Genomic DNA, 23,074 nt, shown 5'->3' with positions numbered 1-23,074 from the left:
GGCAGCTGGAATAGCCTTGTGGTCACAAGCCCTTTTTCTCCTGGGGAACTTCAACCACCCTAATATTTGTTGGAGGGACAAAAAGGCTCATTACACACAGTGGATGTTGTGTACCTCGACTTTGGCAAAGCATTTGAGACTGTCTCCCATAAGGTCCTCATAGGCAAGCTCAGGAAATGCGGGTTAGATGAACGGACAATGAGGTGGAACAAGAACTGGATGAATAGCAGAACTCAGAGGGTTGTGATTAATGGAGTAGAATCCAGTTGGAGGCCTGTTGTCAGTGGTGTTCCCCAGGGATCAATACTGGGTCCAGTCTTATTCAACTTGTTTATCAGTGACCTGGACGAAGGGATAGAGTGTGTCCTCAGCAAGTTTGCTGATGATATAAACCGGGGGGGAGTGGCTTATACACCTGAAGGCTGTGCTGCCATGCAGTGGGACCTTAATAGGCTGGAGAGCTGGTTGGAGAGAAACCTGAGGAGGTTCAACAAGGGCAGGTGCAGAGTCATGCACCTGGGGAGAATAACCCCATGTACCAGTTTAGGTTTAGGGCTGACCTACTAGAGAGCAATTCTGCTGAAAAGGACCTGTCTTGGTGGATGACAAGCTGACTATGGTCTGACAGCGTGCCCTTGCAACCAGGAAGGCCAATGGTATCCTGAGGTGCATCAGGAAGAGTGTGGCCGAGGGGTTGAAGAAGATGATCTTGCACCTCTACTCAGCCCTAGTGAGGCCACATATGGATTACTGTATTCGGTTCTTGGCTCCTCAGTACAAGAAAGACAAGGAGCTACTGGAGAGGGCCACAAAGATGATGAACAGTCTGAAGCATCTCTCTTATGAGGACAGATTGCAGAAGCTGGGCCTGTTTAGTCTAGAGAACACAGAGGGGATCTCATTAATGCATATAAATATCTCAAAGGTGGGTGCCAAGAGGATGGTGCCAGACTCTTTTCAGTGCTGTCCAGTGACAGGACAAGGAGCAATGGACATAAACTAAAACATAAGAAGTTCCACCTCAACACGAAGAAGAATTTCTTTGCATTGTGGGTGGCAGAGCACTGGAACAGGTTGCCCAGGTAGGTCATGGAGTTTCCTTCTCTGGAGACATTCAAAACCTACCTGGATGCATTCCTGTGTAACCTGCTCCAGGTGATCCTGCCTTGGCAGAGGGGTTGGACTAGATGATCTCCAGAGGTGCCTTCCAACCCCAGCAATTCTGTGATTTTGTGGTTGACTTAATTGGCTTACAGACCCTGGGTGACAATAATTGAATTATGATAATATACAACAGGAACAAAATCAACAAGCCTTGCTGTGATTTCCAGCTGTACCAGTTGGTGTTTTGATCCAGAATGCCAAAGAGATACAGAAGGTTCATCTTTCCTAACTTGATTCCATCAGATGAAAATGCTCCAGAGTTTATGAAGTTATATAAGTGAGGACAGCAGGCATGATGCTTTGACATGATGCTTTGATTTTGCTGGGCCTGAATTCTGCACAGTGATAATAACAAGCTCTAAGCTATCAAACAGTGCTTTCCATTTTAATATGGTCAAATAGTTTCACAGAGCTCTGCCATCAACAGCATTTTACAGATGAAAAAGCACAGAGAAGTATATTTCTTGGAGCTGTATAAGAAACCAGTAACATATCTGAAAGTAATACCTAGATTTACAATCTCCTAGTCTAACACTCTAAACTACTATTTTACCCTAGAGATAAGAACATGAATAAAAAACTTTTCCATAACACCAGCAGCATAGTTTACATCACCTATATCAGAAAACAATAATGACAGGAGATCATTTTAAAAACTGACTGTTTTGGGCAGCCTAAGATTTTACCTGAACAGTGCTATGCCAAATGGCAAACTGAATATCACAGGAGCTAATGGACATATGAGAGCTAGACCTTGTATCCTGCTTTAGATGAAAGGTACAGATGAAAGAACCACCTCATCCATTTTCAGTATCTTATAGTGGCCAAAACGTTTAGGGAGGAACAGAGCAAGCATTTATCAATATTTCTTTAGAATATTCTCAGAAGACCCAAGACTTTGTAATTTATGAACTTTCTGAGACAAAAGATGTGGTTAGTATTTAATAGCCCAGTGGCAAGGAGCGCCACACCTTACCTGAAAGCTGAAGAAGGAGCTCTATTAGTTTATTCTGAACCTGAGTGGCAGTTGATGCCTCATAATACATGTATAGGAAGAAACACGAATAATTTCTCAATCGCTCTCTCCATTTCCAGGAAAGAAACAGATTTTTCTCATTTTCTAGTCTTCTGTCACCAAGGTCACACCAAGTCCATGCTGACTGCTGTTAGTGCTGGGAGAGGTCCACAGACAGTCCTGTGAAAGGAGGGACTGAGATTCAGTGAAATATCACAGGCTTTGTCCCATATGACTTGTTTGGGAATTTTACTACTTGGATTGGCTGACATGGTGTTTATAAAGCATACATGATCCATTTGCCTTTTTAATCAAGTATTTTTAGACCTTTAAATTTTTTTAAAGTTAAGATGATGAATGTAATTTCAATAAGTGGCTTTCAAAAAGAGTGTCTGTTGGCCCTACAGGGTCTTTTAAGCCCTTCAGCTATGTTTATGGATGTGATGCTGCAATGTCATTGAGAAACAGTCAAGCTCAGGCTCAAGAACAAGGGTAACATAGTGTTTTGCATAGGCTAATGCTCCTGGGTTTATACGATTATTTGGCCAAATAAAACACTGTGATAGCCCAGCGGCATTGTTCCCAGGCCAGAGTTAGTCTCACCATCTTTGTAGGCGATTTCTCTGTACGGAGCGACAAGACCATCCTAAATCCTTTGATGTGTCACTATGTGTATCACAGCCTAACTAAGCTCTTGTCTAGATTAAAAGCAAAACTTGTTTTTCAGGAACACATGGAAGTTTTCCAGGTCTTAGTTTACCTGTCTGCATTAAATTGCCAAAACAATATATGTGGCATGCTTTAGTATGGAAGGGATTTCTAAATATACAATCCCATTGGTCATAATTAGCAATATAATGCCTAATGATCATTAGTCAAAAGAGGTCTTCAGTTGCTTGATTTTCATCCAAAACCTGTTGATTAGTAATCCCCTGTAACTGGGCCATAATACTCTACTGAAGCATTGAAGAGAAACTTGGCCTGAATTTAATCATTTGATTAGCATTCATTCAAGCAAAACATTCCCTTTTGTAGAGAGCAAGCATATTTCTACCTTTTGCTAGCTTTTGACAAGAGGCAGGTGTATTAAGCATAGGAAATTTATACAGTACAGAGTGGTTTTAGACCAAGCACATGGAAAAATACATTTTGCCTTTTCAACTGTGACACTTCCTAGTACATTGGTAAGGTATCACTGAGCTGTCATCAGCTGTGCTCTCAGATGGAAGGGAGATGGTGCACACATAGAAAAGCAAAAAAAAATAAAGGAAGAGAAGAAAAACACTTAAAATATAATTACAGATATGTTATCTAAAATTAATCACAGGAATATTGTTGCTGTCATGTTGCAGTTTTTTGTGATAAGCAAACAGCCAGCAAGGTTAAATTGCATTGTTTCTTCAAGAAAACATGGATCAATGTAACAGCTACTAAGATGCTGATTTTGCGCCTATGTCTTCTCTACTGAAACCTTGGCAACCTCTTGGAGTGCATTGCATCTAATCAAACTGCCTAAATTAGTCAGCAGCAGCTACTCTCAGTAACCACAGATGCACATAAACCCCTGGAAGACAATTCACATTTCAGAAGCTGGATCAACACACACATATGCAGGACATTGGACAGTGAAATAATTTATGCCAAGAGTAGAGAAAATGCCTTTCAGTTTAAATACACTGAAATGCTACTTTCTGCTCCAGATCACATTGACAGCTTCCCTTTGATGGGACTGGCTGTGACTTTTGACCCCTGTACACTTTTCTGAATTGTATCAAACAAGATGCATCTCATTTTCTGCTTCCTTCAACAGCTGTATTTCCTGGCCAGACTTAGAGTACTTTATATTGGTCTCTACACTACCTACTTTTAGCCAACATTTTACACCATACAGCATGATACTACTATTTTTGCCTCCCAGATTATTGCTTTTCAGTCATGCCATATTAATGAATCTTCTCTCTCTGTTGGGAGTATTTGGAGAAATTAAAAGTATAGTTAGAGGCTGGGTGAAAGCTTCCACCTTCTGCCACCCACCCCAGGCTCTCACAACTTTTTGACCAATTCTTGACATCTCTTGGAAACTTCAAATAAATCTCTGAATCCATGAGGCAAGGTTGAAAATGTACCCCGCAACTCAATATGCAAGGAACTACTTCCACTACAGACAGTGGCTACTTATATCTGTACGAATTTTTGTTTCTTCTACACCTTCCTATCTGATGAGTTAGGAGGGAATTTTTTACTCTTAATGTTCTTCCTCAGTTGATGTCCATAAGGGATCACAGCCTCTGAAGCTTCCCTGCTGGAAGCAGATATGTTGTATTGTCAGCAGATTACGGGACAGGAGTTTTCTTGTTTGGCAGTTCTAAGTCCCTTCTGGCTATGAAAAGAGGTGACAGCAATAACTAGGATGAAAAGGAAGATTAATGGTGTGTATAACACTGTAGAAATAAGAAATAATCGTACTTTGCAGGAAGGAGCTTTCCAGAGGAAATGGCTCAAGAGCAGAGCCAGTAACATCTATAACTAGTCATTTAGCCAGTTTGTGCAACCACCTGATAAACTTCATGCAGTTCCCTGATTATAGTTATCTTCTGACAAGAATGCCACACAAAGCAGGGAGTTCATGATCAATGTCTGTCAGGCACAGGGCCCATTTTATCAAACAAAACAACTTCTTTTGCAGACCCATATTTATAACTTTGATTAATTTCCATTTATTTTCCACAATTTATGCATTATGGATTGAAAGGAACAGGTACAATAAATACCAGTGAAGCATCTGTTAACTCTCTAATCTTCATTAAGTTTCAAATAAGTTCTAACGGACACAAACAGAGAAATTAGTATTTAATTCATATTAACTCTTTCACAAATAAAACCTTTCACAAAGAAATTTTGTACCTAGGCTAAGATTCAGTTCACTAGGTCTTGTGAATGCTTTTTAGAGTTTTAATGTCCAAAGAGCATCCTGCCTTTTGCTCACAAAAATATACATGTATGGAGACAAGAACATTAGAAGGGGAGGTGGGATGGCAAAGGCAATGAAGAAGAAACAATATGTGAAAAAAAAATCTCTTCATTATACCAGTTGCTAACAGGAAAACCACTTTATCATGGGATATAAATGGGATTTGCCATGATGAAGTCTTCTTACAGAAGAGCTTCTAATTTGGTGGACAACAGCACTGTGAGTTACATATCTTTCCCGGTAACCTTCTGTGAAAGAGCACAAGCATCAGAAAGACTCTGTGTGCTTACCTAGTTTTGAAGAGGTAAATAATGTTCTGGATGCCTGTGTCCAAGTTATGTCTGTGCCAATGAGTTCTTAGGTGCTGTTCAGCAACTTACCTGACAAAGATTTCTGTGAGTGCTCATGGTAGTTTTAACATTTTCTGATCATTCAACATGGCATTTGGTGATTCTGTTTCTAGAAGTGCTGACATCTTCTGTCTACAACTAAAACCAATGAATCTGTACCCTCAAACAACAAATTTATATAAACTGTAAGGGGATAAACTGAAAGCAAAGTGTTCCAAAAATTAAGAGATGCCTATAACAATTAATTTTCATTGCCATAACTCATGTCTTAAAGGGAAAAAGGAGAGTAATGGAGGATGATAGCGTGAATTGGATTTGAGGCAGATAGTTATGGCACCTAGTGGGGAATTGAAGGGTACAGTTAGGTCCTTTTCTATACTATTCAACCCCTATTCTTCTCTTTGGTAAAATCTAGTGATGTATCACCTAAGGTGGAAGACAACAGAGCTCCAGAAGGGAGAGAAAAGTATACCTAAATACACCTTTACTGGGTTATACAAATAGTTTGTGGAGATGTAGTCCTGACATTTTAGAGATCAGGAAACATATTTACGATACCTTTTCAGCTTTGATCACAGTCCTGACGTCCAGAGTGTGAGGAGACCCTCTTTAACAGCCATGAACCAAAAAAAAAGAAATACAAGAGAAAAATATTCCTTCCCTCAACTACAGAGTGAAAGTCACTTGGCAGAAAGAAAAATTTCCTTGTGGTATCCAGAGGTCATAAAGCAGAAACATCAGTCTTTGCTGAAGTTCACTAGGGTCTACAGAAATCTTTTCACAGCTGTCTTTGAGTTGTGTTAGCAGTCATGATCACAACTGAAGTCTTTTTATTGAGTGAGCATGACGTGTAATTGCTGCAGTGTATCTCCCTTAGCAATTGACAAATAAGGACATTTTCATATGGCCATTCCTTCTTTCAGATAGTTTGGACTAATATGTCTCCACTAATACCTGTGTCCTCCTTACAAAAGAAAATGTTTCCCCCCTCCCTAGATGCCATGAAGCATCTGTAAATTTGATGAGATGCAGCTATTTTCATAAATCAGCAAACCAATCAATCTCCTATGTGGCCTTGGCTTATTTTTCTTTTCTGATCTTCTGCATCTCCTAGTGGCTATTCAATGGTCCTTATGAGCCAGCTTGTGGTCCTCAGCACTCTGTGAAGTAGAAATGTGCCCCACCTATGCAGCTATCTACGCACACAACGCAGATTAATCACTTTGTGTTTTGCTCCCAGCAAACAGAGTTTGAGCCGATTTTCTGTACAGACCTGAGTCATATCAAGTCCTGGAACCACTTAAAATCAGGAATGTCCTGCCTCAATATGGGAAAAATCTCATTATCTAAAAGGGACAACTGTGTGTCCTCAATTCCTGTGAAAACACAGTCGCCCGTGGAAGGTGTTGCCTTTATAACTGTAGATAAATTTTGGTTTTGTGCAGGAGATTTCAATTGATGGAAATTGATCAATCCTTTTTTTCTATAGGTGTAAACATCAATAGTAAGGTTTGAAATACACAAGTCCGTGAAACTTTTACTGTTGATTTCAAATACCCCACCAGTTTTCCCCTCAATGATGACTTTGGAAATTTGAAAATATGAAAATGATTGCTAAAAATGGCCTGACACAGGGTATAACTTTGCACATGTATTTTTGTGAAATATTACACCTGTGTCCTTTACATTTGCTTACAGCAAATCTTCTTGAAAATTAACTCTCAGTACGACTTTTTTTTTCTCTGACTTAAATATTTATCATGTCAGCACATTCTCCTGTTATTCTTGTTTCTGGTCATATCTTTGATTAAATTCCTAGGTTAATTTATAGGAATGGCACAGCAAACCCGGCAGCCATAATCCTTTTAGTAGTTCAATACGTTTATGAGGGTTGAAGAATGTTAAATGTGGCAGTTTAAATGCTAAGCTGAGTAATCAGTTCATTAGGAATTTGCTCAATGTGTTTGCCATCTGCAGCTGAAGCATGCAAAACTGGACTCAGATAATTCACCAGACAGTTTAATGTATGAACAAGATAAACTCCTCAAACATTGATTGACAAACCCTGGAATTTTGTTAGCAGTTAAGTGCATTTTCACACCCACATCCATGGATAACTTATTCACTTTCATCATAGAGGAACAGTAATACAAATGTATGTAGCAGTCAGGTCAGGTATGCACAACTCCACCTCCAACATCCTGACGCAGGACAGCCTCAGTCAGCAAAGCCAGGCTTCAGGGGATCGAGGAGGAATCTGGGGAGCTCCATCACAGCTATAGAAACCTTTCAGTTGATTGCTATGGGGACCATACCACACCTGCATGATATGCTTGCAGACTGAAATACACATGACTCTATGGTGGCCTGTATTTCTTTCTGGAGGAACTACATTCCCCATTGCAGCAAAATCCTGTTGCCTTCTTGAAGCTATTTCAGCCTTTTGAAATCAAACTTCATTTAATGATGTCCCATTCTTCTCTTCTACTCTAGCCTGATGAATACCCATCCCACAGCCTGAATGTGGTTTGTTGTTTTTATTTTTTCCTCCCATACATGTAATTCCTCTCATTGACCCTTATCTCACTCTCCAGTGAAAACTTTATCTCTGCTAATGTTAACAACCACAACCATCAATAATTCAATAAACCTCAGAAACAAATTACTCAAATTTCACCCAAGCTCCCATGCTAATATATTTTTTCTGACTGAGTTTATACCTTTAGACATTTCTAACTCCTAAGATGCATGGAATAGAGCAATTTAGGGGGAGTTCAAATCCCTGGTTTTATGTCTGGTCTGATAGTCTCCAGATGCACCATACAGCCCCAATATGACAAACACCCTTGCCTAGGCAGCAAGAGGAATTTGCTTACATCAGTTACAGTGTGAAGAAAATGGCCAGAAAATGCTGAACCACCCCAGACTCCATGGTTTCCCGAGCATCTACGTGTTTTTTTCAGTAAAGGAAGGTGTCGCTATCACAGTAATGAATTATAGACTTTCCCTGTCAGTGCCTAAGATGTCTGTGAGGATAAACCTGAAGCAGCACCTCCTCCTCCAGCACTCCATTAGCATTCACTCAATTCCTTCCTAGCATCCTATTAAATGCAGAAGCAATTCATGAAGCCCTGAGTATTTCACTGATCAAAAATCTCTTGAGGCTCTGCTTCTGCAACAAAAATTTGTGTAAGGAGAGAAAGGAGGGCAGAGGAGAAACAGCATAGCAAAACCCTGTATCAAGGCTTGGCATGATAAACAAACCTGTGAAGGAAGGGTGTGCTGTGGGGAGAGGGAGGGGTGAAGTGATTATGTGGCAGAGAATAATCTTCTTCCACAAAATGCCTCTGGGACAGAGGAAGCAAGAAAACATGAGAATCCCGCCAGTACACACAATGACCCTTCAAAGCACCATGGGGAACCCACTGATGAAGCGCTGCTCTCTAATGCCTCCTGCCAACTCGGTGTTTGCCAAATCCCATTTGCTTCTAATCACTCACAGACAGTTGCTTGGCCTTAATCTGCTCCCTCTTTTTCTGGCACAGAGTTGGAGTTAGGCTGCAGAAGCTTGCTTGGTGCTAGTGTGTGAAAGTAGGACTGTGACTATCTTCATGGTCCACAGAGAAATAAAAATGCTGACTGTCCTGCCTTGGTGGTTGGCTTGGACAAGTCCTGGAGAAGCAGGTGGGTAGCAGGATGGGCATGTGGACCTGCCTGATAGGGGTTACTCTTATAGGAAGAGTCATCATCATCATCATGGCTAGGCTTTGCAAACGAAGATTTGGAAAGGGCTCTACACACTTAGGATATGGGACCTGATGGGATTCATCCAAGAATTCTCAAAGAGTTAGCTGATGTCATCGCAAAATCTCTCTTGATGATTTTCTAATGGTTGTGGGAATCCAGAGAGATCCCAGCTGACTGGAAGTTGGTAAACATTGCTCCAGTTTTCAGGAAGAGCAAGAAGCTCCAGTTTTCAGGAAGAGAAGAAACTACAGGCCTGTCAGTCTCACTTCAGCGCCTGGAAAAGTTATGGAGAAGATTATTCTAGGAAGTATTGAAAAACACTTGAAAGGCAATGCAGTCATTGGTCACAGCCAGCACGGCTTCCTGAGAGGAAAGTCCTGCTTATCAAAACTGATTTCCTTTCATGACAAAGTAACCCACCTAGCCGATCAAGGGAAGCCAGTTGATGTAATCTTTTTGTATTTCAGTAAAGCTTTTGATACTATCTCTCACAGGATCCTTCTGGGCAGAATGTCCAGTGCACAGCTGGATAAACACACCATGTCATGGGTGAGCAATTGGCTCGTGGGTCGAGCACAGAGGATAATGGTGAATGCGGTAACATCAGACTGGCCTTTCAGAGGCAATTCCAGTTTTCTGGAAGATCCTTCATGGCACAGCAAGCACAAAGAGAAAAGAGAGTCCTTATGGGTTCTAATGACCCAGACAAAACACCAAGGCAAACCTAATCTGGATCTGAGCAGTGTTTGCCACTCTCTGTAAGACCAGCTGATCATTGCATACACCTTTCTTCAACCCTTAAATTAGGGTAATACTTAAGGACAAAGAATTGCTTTCTGACCCTCCCCTCCATACCTTCAGCAGCAGAAGCAATCAGCTGACACTCTGAAGCACAGCAACTGATTGCATTTTGCATGCATAATGGTGGCTGTTATTATTGGTAAGAACAACAGTTTTACAGTTCAACAAATGTGTCTTAATCATTTTCTGCTTATGTAACACACCATATACAAGTATTAATGCAATCAAGTGCACTCCAAATACTAACCACAGAAGTATTGCCTGCAGTGTTCTTATACTTGATAAACTGTTACTGAATCTAAAGGTCTGGATAGAAAATCACTGTGCAGAAACTGGGTGATTTGAGGGAATTGGTCAGGTGTTTAGATGTTTCAGAGGTAAAGTAATCCTCAATAATTATGGATTTAAGATCTAGTTTAAGAAAAATGAAAGAAAATTCCTCCTGTGTCTCTGATCTCTTTTGCCACTGGGCCATCAGGATTACTTGCACTGATTTCTGTCTTGTTATTCTGAATTTAAAATCTTGTAAGAGCAGATGAAGCCTGTATGCAGCAATAATCTTATCTACCCTGGAGAAAAGGAAAAAAAAAGGGGGAGAAAGCTATGTGTGTAGATATAGGGATTTTGCTTCTCATGCTCATAAATTAATTATGCCAGTATCCTCTTTAGCACTGAGGAGAACAGCCACAGACTGGTATACATCTGTACTGCTGAGCTCCCTCATCCTTTCAACAGAGTAGATTCATCTCAGCTACATACTGAGAGAATCCTGTGACCCCTGCACACCTGAGTGATTGTCTGGGAGAGTGCACAAGCCAAATCCTCTCCAGGGATCTTTCTAGCAATGTAACAGGATGAACAATTAGATCTGGATGCCCAGGAACCTTTTCTTGCATTTTTTCAAATCCTAAACTATAATAATCACAGCATTGCTGAACCAAATTTGCTTAAGATATAGTATTTTAAATTAGGGATTGCTAGCAAACTGAAAATAAAGGTTACTTTTAAAATAGTACTACTACGAGATGCACTTTCTTTCATCAGTGAACATGTCATTTCATCTTTCCTTAATGTGAAGGAGGGAGAACAACAAACTCACTCAGATGGGGACACAAACAGTTCCCAAAAGGCCCCTGATAATTCATTTCTAACTTGGAAGTATCTGGGGGGCTTAACAGTCCTTGCTACAGCATTTTTCATATTTACATATTATTGCAAGATAAACCTTGAAATGATGATATCATTTGCCAAAGGCAAATGTCACCTTGGCTTTTTGATAGAGCATTGGTCAATTTGCACAGTTCAGGTAAAGTGTACAGAAGCATTCCTATTGTCTGGTTCTTCTCCTAACCAGGCTTTGGACTAGAAGAGTTTTGTTTGTCTCTGTTCTTGGTTCTGACTCTTCTCTGCGTGAAATCAAAATGAGGTATTTTTCTGTGAATTGTTTGGTGACTTGGACTAAGAAAATATCATCAATCCATGTGCCGTGGACCATTCAATTGGTTTGTAACCAAGATTTTAGACCCAGAAAACCCACTGAGCATATCCCTACTGCTAACTTAAGCATAATAAAGAACTTTTTAACCTATGAGACTACACAAGGCCATTCTGGTTGGTTTCCTGCCAACAACATGTGAGGCTTGCTCAGGCCCTTTAACTAAATTTTAAGACAATCATTGTCATGGCACTAGTGAGCAAGTTTCTGCAGTCACTGTTTCAAAGGCAGAAAAGAATAAGCTGCCCTTCATTGAACACTACAGCAAACTGAGCAAATGGGAGCAGAGTCAGAACTGAGACCAGTAGCAATGCCTTCTTGTCTTCTCCTTGCTCTAAGTAATGTTTAATGCTTAATGGCATAGACAACCCCAGGAGTTGAGCCATGCATTTCCCCAGGCTCAGGTAGGTACTGGAAGGAAAGTCCAGACATTCACTGTGCTCTTGACAAGTTATTTTGTCTAAATATTATAATGATTATTCCAAAGATTTTAGATTATTTTTCATGGCAGAAAAATGAGCAATTTGATTTCCTTACTGCTAGGATCAAACAGCCAAAGATAAAGATAAAGCCTGTGGCATTATGATATAAATACATATGAATAAATTACAGTAGGACAAGGAAGACAAAGAATGTCCTCTTCTCAGTGGCACTCAACACCAGGATGACCTTTCTATATTAGAGTTTCAAAGTTTGAAGAATTACATTACACTCGTGCCCTCTCAACTTCTAAGAATATTTTTACCCCTCTACTGGGGTCTCATGACTTTCTCTATAATGGCAGGTTATTGACAGATAGCAGAAACAATAAAAACAAAGGTATCTTGCACTGGGGGATGTGAAGCTCCAAGAAGCAGATTATGCAAAAATAATTCTTTTTTCAGTGTCTTGTGGGAGTCAGGATATATGTGACTGGCTTTATCTCCTGAGGATGATATAAAGGCTTGGCTTTCACAAGTTTGGGAATCATGAATCTAGATGTTTCTATAGCAGAAAATGCAGCATAGAAAATAGCAACATCCACAAAAATACAGAGCAGTCCCTCAACATTTAACCATGCATAGCAACAACACATACCATTATGACAGCCAATAAAGAATAGAGTACCCAGATGAATGGGGTATATTTTTGGATTTGCATGTTAAATGTATTAACAGTACAGCCCAGACCACAGCCAGGATGTTAAGGGTCGCAAAAGGGAATTACTGTGCAGTTGATGATGGCAAGGATGAACAACTCAGTGCATGGGGGATCATATATGCATAGTGTCCTGATCATTACCATTCTGGATCAAAAAAACTAGCATTTGCAAAGAAAAGAGTAGTGTCTTCTGAGTTGCCAGCATCTAAATTCTTCTGTTTAACAAATTCTCTTAGGCCTGTCTTGGTTACAAAATTTGTTTGGGTACAAAAGACAGGTAAAGTAGAATTACATAAGTGACAGCTTATCTGAATGAATCTGAACCTCTTGACTGGAGAGATGTTTGCTTTATGAAAGGGAAAATTTACCTTCTGTTGTCTTCAGCTAGCAGAAGGAAAAAGGAAAAAAAAGAGGTGCAAGTACAGAAGAACTGTGGGAAGGGAGAAATAGTGGAAGTCACAGTAATTGCATGTAGCTGCTTTACCAAAGTACTGAACAAATGAGCTGGAAAATATCTCGTGTTCAAACATAGTGGTACTTCATTCTCCTGCAGCAGTGGGCAGAGTGAAGGGCCAGAGACATTTTCTCTGCAAAATCCACCATTAAGGTATGTGCTGTGTGCTGTGTGGCACCTCACTATTTACTTCAGGTTGTTGATGCCAGCCAAGTGTGTTGGACTGTATGCATTGTTGCAAGTTAAGAATTCCTCCAAGTACTGATCAGGATTTTTCCAGTGACTGAATCTATGGCAAATCATCTGCACAATATGGGCCTCATTTTCCCCAGATGTGAAAAATTAACAAACTCTTGTCATTTATCAAATTGACAGAGTTAAAATTAGTCGGCAAAAACCAGCACAAAACCTTACTCCTTGGACGAATAGTTTTTCACCTAACTAATCTGTCCAATTTCTCTGGAATTGGATATTTAATTATTCTCTAAGACTGTAATATTTACATGGTATTTTGGAATAAATTTTAATGATGCCCTCTTATAAGTCTCAACATTGATTTTTTTTCTAAAGAGACATGACTTTTATTAGCCAGAAGAAACTTAATAGTTAATCATGGTACTGGAAGGGATTCTGTGTCCCTACTTTGTGAACTGTATTCACAAGAGGACGTGAAGATGGAAGAGAATTATGCCATCTGAGGTTTTGCCTGACATGGTTTGAAAATAGAGTTCAATTCTGAGATGAAAATCTTGTATGCTGTAAGTTGCTTTATAACCCCAAAATTTCAAAGAAGCCCGAATGTTAGGAGTATTTATAGAGTTAAAATTAAAAAAGTCATCATTAGAAATATTGAAACATAAGCAAACTTGATCATCTAGAAATGCTGGTTTTTAAAGATTAATCTGAAATACCTTTTTCCAAATTACCTCAAACTTGATTTTTACAGCATTTAAAAAAGAGACAAAACACTAACTGTTGGAAAAACTTCTACAGTTCTCATTTAGCTTGACTGTAAATGAGTGCTGTAGATGACTGAGGTAGCAATTCAATTAGGAATCCAGAAAACATTGGTTTATTACTATAATTGCTCTTATGGCTCAACCTAAAAATTTCCAAGATCAAGATGTCAGAGTGTTAGGGTCCATCCAAACATCTAATACACTCATCTAAAGAAGCTGCTAATCTAAATAGGCAAATACTAGGAGGGAAACAGAAATATTAGCCAATATTATTTTGAATGCAAAGAGCATGTAACACTAAGAGGAAGCAAAATGCCAAGGCTACTCAAGAAATCAGTGTCAGAGCCAGGAATTGTTCTGACACCCTGAGAGCGTATTCAGTGCAAAAGCATCCTTGTCCTCTGAAGAGTTATGATATAAAGAAGTTATTCTGTGTGATGAAAAAGGAAAAACAGAGGCTGTGTCTGTGTGCAACTCCACATCCAGGATTAGTTTCTTATAGTAATGAGATGGCTAAGTAATTCCACAGGATTTCACCAAAGTAATCAAGTCCAGACATTCAGCCTTAAGACAGTGATGGAGCCAAAGTCTTTGCTGTTATCAATGCACATAGTTAAACAGCAAGAAAGTAATTTGAAAAGTGCCTTCTGCTAGAGCTGCCACAATTCTTCCTGAAGCATGCCCTGGCTAGGAGTATTAAGATCCTTCCTGGTAAAAAGTTGCCAGTGATGCTGGTGTGTATGTGCCCTTGGAATGCCCAGGCTGTCAGCTGCAGCAGCTGCTGCTTCATTCATTATACATGAGGAGTCACAGGCAGTGTGAAGCACTGAAATTAATCCTGACAGAGTCATGAATAAAATGTAAATATATCTTGAGAAGGAAACATTTGCAAGGGAATTAAAAATAAAAAAAAAAAAAGAAAGAAAGAAAGAAAAAGGAAAAAAAGAAAAAAAGAGAAAAAAAGGGGGAAACCGATCAATTGTAGGAATGTAGAAGAATGAAGCCATACAGTCTGCAGGGTGAACACCTGTGTCTTCTTGCCTCATTTCATGCCACCAGGAAGCAGACTCCAGGACTTCTAGCACACAACACAGTGTGGCAGCTGCCTGGGGATATAAACATAGCATCTCAACCCCCCAACCCACCCCCTCCAAAAAAAAATAAACAAACCCACAACCAACAAAAAACTCTCCAAAGCAAATAAACACACACACACACCCTCCGCAAAACCAAAAGAAAAAAACCCAAGCCAACAAAAAACCCCAACAAAACCCCATGTGTGACTAGGGAGTTTTAAACCCAAATGAATTGTGGAACTTGCCTTGAGAGAAATAGAATACGGCTTGCTCTGTGGATGGATTTGGCAGAAAAGGCAAAAGGTAGTATCCACTTGGCTTTTAGCCATGTCTTCCTATTATCTCAGTGCCTAGTTAAAAAGTGCTGCCAGTTTTGTTTGGAGCTTTAAGACAAGTCTGTTTCTGACTGCTACATCTTTCAATAGGCAGTGACCGTATGAGTTCTTCTAGGTTGTCTGCCCAGTAAAGCAGCCAATTAAATCACTTTTGGTAGAACTATGTAATCCAGCTGGGAGGGGGTTAACTCCTGGAGAAGCCCAGGCTACACTGACTATCATATGACTGTTCACATTGCCTAGTAGCCATCAAGTTGCTTCACATCACCCTGCCTCAGATTATCTGGTTTTACAATCCATCAAATGATATTAATCTGCTTCACTGGGGGATGACAAAGAATTATATGATTCTGGATTCTTGATAAAATGTTGTTCTCTAGATGCAAAGACTGAATATAACACTGATTTTTCACAGCCTCTTTCATCCCCTGTGGTTTTAAAACTGCAGGTCAAATATTGCTCTCAGCTACACCCAGGCAATTCCAACCAATTTCAGTTGCAGGCAGGACAAAATGCTGAATATTCAGGGCTCAATCTAACATCACCACAATTTGTGTATGTATGTTTGTGGAGGACACACAAAATCCTCTCTCTGACAGCAATAGTACCTACCCAGCGGGGTGCAGGAGAGAGAAATGAAGAATCGTTTTCCCAGTGGAAACTACAGTGAGAATTTTAAGCAGGGAGAATGTAATTACCTGAAATGGAATCGTACATTATACCCATCACACCATTCCACATAAAAATTTAAAGCACGATTTGCAACCGAGAAAGCTGAGGTGAATTTCTGAGTTTCATTAATTTGGTTCCTCCGTTTTAGCACAGTGCTGCTCACGAGAGGCAGATTGACCTGCATGGAGAACCAGAACCACCTTCTCCATGCCCTTACCTGGAGGGAGAAGCTGGGAGGTGTGTTGTACCTTTTCCTGAAAGGACTTCAGCTACAGATCCTCCATTATAATCTTTGTACTGCTTTTACCCAACACAGATATTTTATCTATACATTAATGGATTCATATACGTAACTAAACCACAGTTCCTAACTCTGTCTATTACATGGCACTGGATGCCTCAAAATCCCTAAGGCTCTTATCCTTCCAATGAATCCCTCCTGAGACACAGTAACAATTTTAAAGGCAAGAACTGAGGCTCAGAAAAACTGAGAGAAGAATTCATCTGACTTTAGAAGTCTAAAATGTAGGTGTCTGCACTTAAGCTAGAAAAAAAGGCTTTTCTGTAAGTCATGAGGCAAAAAGAGGTGCTTATAGGGCTGAACTGCTCTAAGTGTCTGTTTTAGGAAGGAGCTGACCATTCCTCGGAAATGCCTGCTTTCTTTCTTTGTTTGTAAGGAAAGGTTACATAATAGCCCTGTTATTTAGACCTATGCAGTCTAAAAAGAAATCCATAGTGGAATAGGGAATTGAAACCATGTCTCCTAATTCATATACAAATTTCTTGAGCAGAGAGCCATGATCCTATTCCTGAAACAATTATACCAAAATCTTAAAAAATATAGTCCTGCTAGAAAAATTGCCTTCAGCCCTTTGCAGATGTTGTGTCCCATGAGTGAATGGGTAATTCTATGTCATCTCCCACCACATTTTCAAAGAAACAGTGAGACCTACACTGTGTTGCTGAGCAGAGGAGCATTGTGCCTCCAGTGGTTCAGCAGATGAAGTTTCCATATTAAGAAGATAAAGCTGAATCTCAGAGAATTTCCACCTGACTAAACACAGGAATTGAGCTAGACTGATGAGTGTCTATAGACTTGTAGGTCACTTTACTCATGCTTATCATTGTATAACAGAGGAATTTATTTTACTTATAATACTTATTTAATTATGAAACAAATAGACAAAATAATAATAACCAAAACCTTTGTACTAGCTGACTGTGGCACCAATGACTAAAGAAGAAAAATTGCCTACATACAACTTCAGTATGGAGAAGGAAAATATTAGGGGGGGCTTAGTCTTCTAATATGTCCAAGAAAGTAACTGAGAAGTCAGCACCAAGCTCTTTATTGAGAAGCAGGATGGAACAACAAAAAAGAAAATTGTCATAAATTAAACCAGGAGAGCTTCAAGTTGGGTTTAAGAAGAAACTTGTTCACAATGAGGACAGCCGGTCAAGCATTGGAGCGGTCTCCATATTTGGAATTTTTCAAGACCTGACTGAATAAAGATCTGGTTAAGCTGGTCCAGCCTCACAGCTGACTCCATTTTGAGCAAGAGGTTGGTCAAAAGACCTCCTGAGTTCCAAGCTCCCTTGCAAAACATATTATTCTGTGATTGTATGATAAAGATATTGATTATGAACTGCTTCCCATCGTATAACAAAGCATTCAGAGAGTAAATAAATGTAGTCCTTATTGAAACTTCATGTGGAGTAAATATAGATCTACAACAGTGGCTTTCTCAATCCTTTGTGTGATGTGTGCAGCAGTGGGGAGTAGAAATTCACATTGTATTTTTGCAGTTTTGCAGCCTAAAAGTTTGTTCAGCCAGAGTAATGAAAATTAGCTTGAGAAATCTTTGCAGCACATGAGAGGCTAAAGAGGTGGCTGCTGTGATGACGAAGGTAGAGGCTGTGACTTTTGTCCCCAGTGCCCCAAGCTGCAGACAGCACAGTTTATAACAGAGGGATCTGACCTTAACTTTCCATACAGAAAGCTAGTAGTGTACTTTGCAACAGCTTAATCATATTTACCAAGTGCTTTCAATAAAAGAATTTTACTTTCCCTCTATGGAACAATGCCCTATCTTGTAGTAAATCCTAAAAAAAACCCACCAAAACATAACAATAATGAATTCCCTAAACATCCAGAATTTTAATCAAAAAAATCACCTAAGGTTTCCTTTGGGCATTTCTAGCTCACAGTGGTCCCTGAAGAAAAGGAAATAATCTATAATTTTTTCTTAAGTGTATCACTCTGGTTTCATGGGAAATTACAGGAATCACTTGGATGAAAAAGCAAAACAAGTTATGTCAGCATTTGATATGGAGCTGGATTCCTAAATCACAGAGTCACTGAGCCCGAGTCCATGGGGTCCTTTACTCTTGCCAAGTCCAAACAAGCACAGACCAACCAGTCTTGTATCTGCAAAATAGTTGCAAAAAGCTTTGAATCTGTTGCTCTCTAGAGAGGGCTTTGCATTACTACTCCTTCCTGTTTTAATAGTGCTTTTTACATTGAGGCTTAAATCACTTAGTTGGCCAGCAGGTCATCCGCAGGAAATACAGAAGGCCCATTCACACCTCTTGGGGCTTTTTTTTTTTGTAACTGCTTTAACTGGAAAAAAGAGTCTACATTGTACTCTTTCTCAAGTTGTGCCTCTTGGCTTTCAAGAGGAGGAAAATTCTTCTAGAAGATAAAACTCTGCAAAGCTGAAGGACAAGTCATAAAACCATTGAAATGGAAAATTAGAAAGCAGTATACATAGGCTCTTTGGAGGAAAATAGGTCTTCCCTGCTATAGTGAGCATGAATAAACAATAAAAAATCATGTCAATAAGGAAAATACTTGCTAGAGAAGGTCTTCCCTCTTCAATTACAAAGATTTCATTTGGAGGCAGTAGTGCACAGAGAATTAACCTTGCCAGACTCTTTGTATGTGTTAATATCCTATGGGATGTGTTGCTACCATTTTTTCCCCTAAAATAATGGATAATGTGTCTTGTCTAATGATAAATATTTGATCCTGACAGATATACGAGTAGGGAAGACCACATAAAGAAACTTGGAAGACCAGGAACTGTCTTGTCAACTTCTGTTAAAGACCAGGAACTGTCTTGTCAACTTCTGTTAAAGGTGTCAGCCAAGTTAGAAAACATGTCAGGTCTTCTAAATCATGTTTTTTAGCAGCACCTGAAATTCTTAAATTGTTGAACTTTGGATAAGTGATATGTCCATCTTAGAAGAGGCTTGAGAGCTCATACTCAAGCAATGCACAACTGAACCAGATCAGCACAAAAAAACCAAGTTTAACCTCTGATACATTGCTTCAGATTCCCAGATGGTGTAAACTGGTAGAATTACTGTGGAGTTATGCTTGTTGCACATGAAACAACTGTACGTTTCAGTTTTTGGGAAGAAAAACTAAATTGTAAAATTATTTTTTCTTCCTTTAATTTTGGTTATCAATAATGAATATTTTTCCCATTAAAAAACCTGCATGGAAAGGAAATTATTTCATTGGCCAAAAAGATTATGTTTTGAATCTACTTTTTCTGAAAAAAAAAAAAGAAAAAGAGAAAAAAGAAAGAAAATTGAAACATTTTAGAGATGATGAATACTATCAACACAATTTCCACCAAATTACAAACTTTCCTTTCATTCAAATTATTACAGCCACTTAATTTTAATCTGGAATAAGGGAATATTGTGAATACATATCTCCAAAATAAATGAAAAAACTAGGACTGAGTAAAGTTTCACAAAAAACCCAAGACATCAATAACCTGGAAACTGTGTGTTATGAAGAGAGACTGAGAAGAAAAGAATGGAGAAACAAGATTCAAGAAAGCTTATGAATGATGATGAGATAAGCCAATAATATAATGCCATATATAATCTTAACTATTTGTTTCAGAAACTTTTTGACATGGCCAAATGCACAGGAGTGTGGTCAGAAATGTGGGTCATACATACATGGGAAAAAAAATAAAAACCCCATGTACTGGGAAACAGCAGCTCATAAATAAGCCTCTGGACTATGACTGATAAGCAACTCAGATTCGAGCTCCTAAAGTGGTGCATGGTGTTGAAGACTTGTGGGTAGCGCTGGTTGATCCCCTGTCATTAAAGGAAAATGATGGAATATGGAAAGTTTAAAAAAATCAAATGTGTTTCTTCTCATTCAGGCTTGTTTCAGAGTGTGTTTCTGGACACTTAAGCATTCTACATCTCCTTACCTGGATATGGCATTATGTCATTAATTTAAGATTTTAACTACATTAATGACTTTTATTTTTCAAAATGCCTCTGCTTCTGTTGAAGTCTAATACTGTACTCAGATTCATTCTATTTAACTTAATGAAGGAGGCATAAATACTTTTGGCACTCTTTTCCATCAGCTTCTACCACCTCAGTAAAATATTGAGAGAATTAGATACAGTACTTTTGCCAAGTTTTAGGCTTAACAAGAAACAATTGTTGCTGGTGATTAATACAAGATTGACAGTTTCTCTTTTTGCCATCTGCAGACTGACTGTGCAAGGGTAGACTCCTACTTGCTTTATCTATCTGTAAAGCTTATTCCTTTCTTTTTTTTTTTTTTAATGGAAGAAGTCTGGGGTTCATATATCTGACAGTTCCACTTTAGCAATGATAGATACAATTTACTCAATTTGAAATCATCAGCTGAGGGTGAAAAGTGTTAATTAACTATAAATGCTGAGAGAGAAACACTTTCAGGCTCTTTAGAAGCCTTGAGTGGATGGTCACAGGTTAGCTCCCGTAAAACAGGGTTCCTCATCACTGTCATTGCCATCATTGTCTGAATTTCTTCAATAGGAAGAATAAGTACATGGAATATAAGATATTTCTGAGGATAATAATGAAAAATACAGCTTGTGAGACAGAGCATGAGGTCAGGTTTAAGTTTGTAATGAAAAGAGGCAATTTTCTCTGCTCATTACATCTCTTTTCATGAAAAAGGCTTTATTCTCCATTCCCATTTTTGTATTTATTTTTTCTCTTCACTTAGAATGATTCTTCATGCTGGAAATGAAAATGCAGAACTTAATAATCCACAGCGTTTTTTAGATCAGTGCAATGGCCTTTGGCACTGATTTTTTTTCAGGACTGTAATAGCTTGACTAGTCCCCTAGCTGTTAACTGCCCTCCCCACCTGCAAAGGCTTACTGGGATCTCAGATCTACATCCATCTCTTTCTACTCTCTTCTTAGAAAACTTTCCTTAGAGAACTTACTATGTTACTACCATGCCTCATCTGTCTTCTAACTTTTCAAGAGACTAGCTCAGTAGTTAGGAAAAATGAAGTACCATGCAATTAAATAAGGCTGTAACCACTCTACAGCTGGAAGAGATATGCAATAATCTGGGTTTAATTGAGCCAGACTGATTTATAGTTACAGAAATAACAGGGAAAAGGTGTCCAATTTTCCTTTCTACCCCATGAGCATTGTCTGGGGTAGCTGGGATACTTGCCTGACTGAATAAATGACATGGACTTTTATGTAATTGTAGGTCTGACAAAGCTGACGGATGCCTGGAAATCCTGGACTAACAGTGACTGCATACTCAGGCTGATCTGCAAAGTCATCATAATAGGTGTACAGCCTCTAAACTCTACAAGTCCCAAACTTGCGTGGTTTCAGTGCTGTAGTAGCATCATCCTAATACACTTAGAAGATCTGAATTACTGGTGAGTTAGACATTGCCTTCAGCCGCATAGGATGGGCCTCTCACTCACATTAGCAGCCCTAGGATGCAGGCTCACTCGCCACTGAGGTAAGAACATAACTTTTGGGTAAAATGTTGAATTTCAGCACTTATTCTCCCACTCTAGCTGAGATCAGATATAAGAGCTTGTTCACACCTGAACACTACTAAGTTTGGTAACATACGCCCCTTCCTAAACACATCAGCTTAGATCATAAATGACATAACAAACTTGATAAGGACAGCCATTTATTGTACTTTTTTGCTTTGCAGAAGATGGTGGAAATTCAAAGGGAAAAAAATTACTTTGGCAGTTACATATCAGTCCTCAGATTCTCTGTGTAAGGAGAGAGAACTGCTTGTTAGATCTGCATATTTATTTATTAATAGAGCAACTTCTGCTAGCCTGAAATTGCTTCAGAAAAGTAGAGCTTAACAGTACATTATTTTCTTTGATGTAATCAGAATTTTGCTTTACATATTTATCAGAAACACTTTGCTGGAGCTGCAGTAGAGTATCTTTTTCTCCCTTCCACTGCAACCCAGTAGATACCACAACAGCCTCAACTACAACTTAGATACATCTAGGGCAACATCTTTGCTGCGCTAAACCATAATTGTGGGTTGGGAGTATTTTATCTAATTAAGTTGTTTAGTTTCCCTCAACCTTCACACAACCTGTCCCATAGAGAGGTCAAGCAGATGAAATTGCCATCCTCTTGCCTTTGGGAGGGCTTGGACACAGCTGCCAGAAGGATTGCTGTGCAGTATCATGGATGCTTGTCTCGTGCTCCAAGGCTTCTGAGTGGAACTGTTAATTAAGGGAGATTTAGAGCTCACGGTCCTCCCCCTGCATGAAGTTTGATAGGAGTGGAGCAGGAAGGGAAGGGAGTGGGGGAATGCTGGTAAAACACAGTCAGATCCTTGACCCAGCCTGGTCTGTTCTTAGCTATACAGCTATCAGCAGCTCCAGCTTTCTTGTGGAAGGCAAGTTACTGGCCTGAGGTCCTGCTGAGGGCTATTGCTCCTTCCCACTAGTGCATGCAATCCTGTCAGGTCACCCAGACCAGGGGGAATTGTGTGTTTTTGCTACAGAATCCTGGGCTGTGCTCAACCCTGCTCTAGGTGGGACAGCAGGGGGTTGATCCCTCCGGGCAGGAAG

The 23,074-nt window shown here is 39.5% G+C and overlaps 1 protein-coding gene across 3 annotated transcripts in view; it reads right to left on the bottom strand.

Annotated features, from left to right (window-relative positions):
- Nucleotides 1-23,074, bottom strand: part of LOC108506839 (leucine-rich repeat and fibronectin type-III domain-containing protein 2-like) — a 119,880-nt gene that overhangs the window by 37,353 nt on the left and 59,453 nt on the right. For 2 of the 3 annotated variants that reach the window (XM_017834224.1, XM_017834226.1), the window contains one exon: nucleotides 2,141-2,359. The exons of the other annotated variant lie outside the window; for it this stretch is intronic. The gene's annotated coding sequence lies outside the window, so the exon portion shown is untranslated. The remainder of the gene's footprint in view (nucleotides 1-2,140; nucleotides 2,360-23,074) is intronic. 3 annotated transcript variants of the gene reach the window in all.

Source organism: Lepidothrix coronata, unplaced genomic scaffold (assembly GCF_001604755.1).
Source record: "Lepidothrix coronata isolate B3197 unplaced genomic scaffold, Lepidothrix_coronata-1.0 Scaffold230, whole genome shotgun sequence".
Lineage (NCBI taxonomy): Eukaryota > Metazoa > Chordata > Aves > Passeriformes > Pipridae > Lepidothrix > Lepidothrix coronata.
Note: the sequence above shows the minus strand (reverse complement) of the source record. Positions and strands in the feature narration are given on the sequence as shown.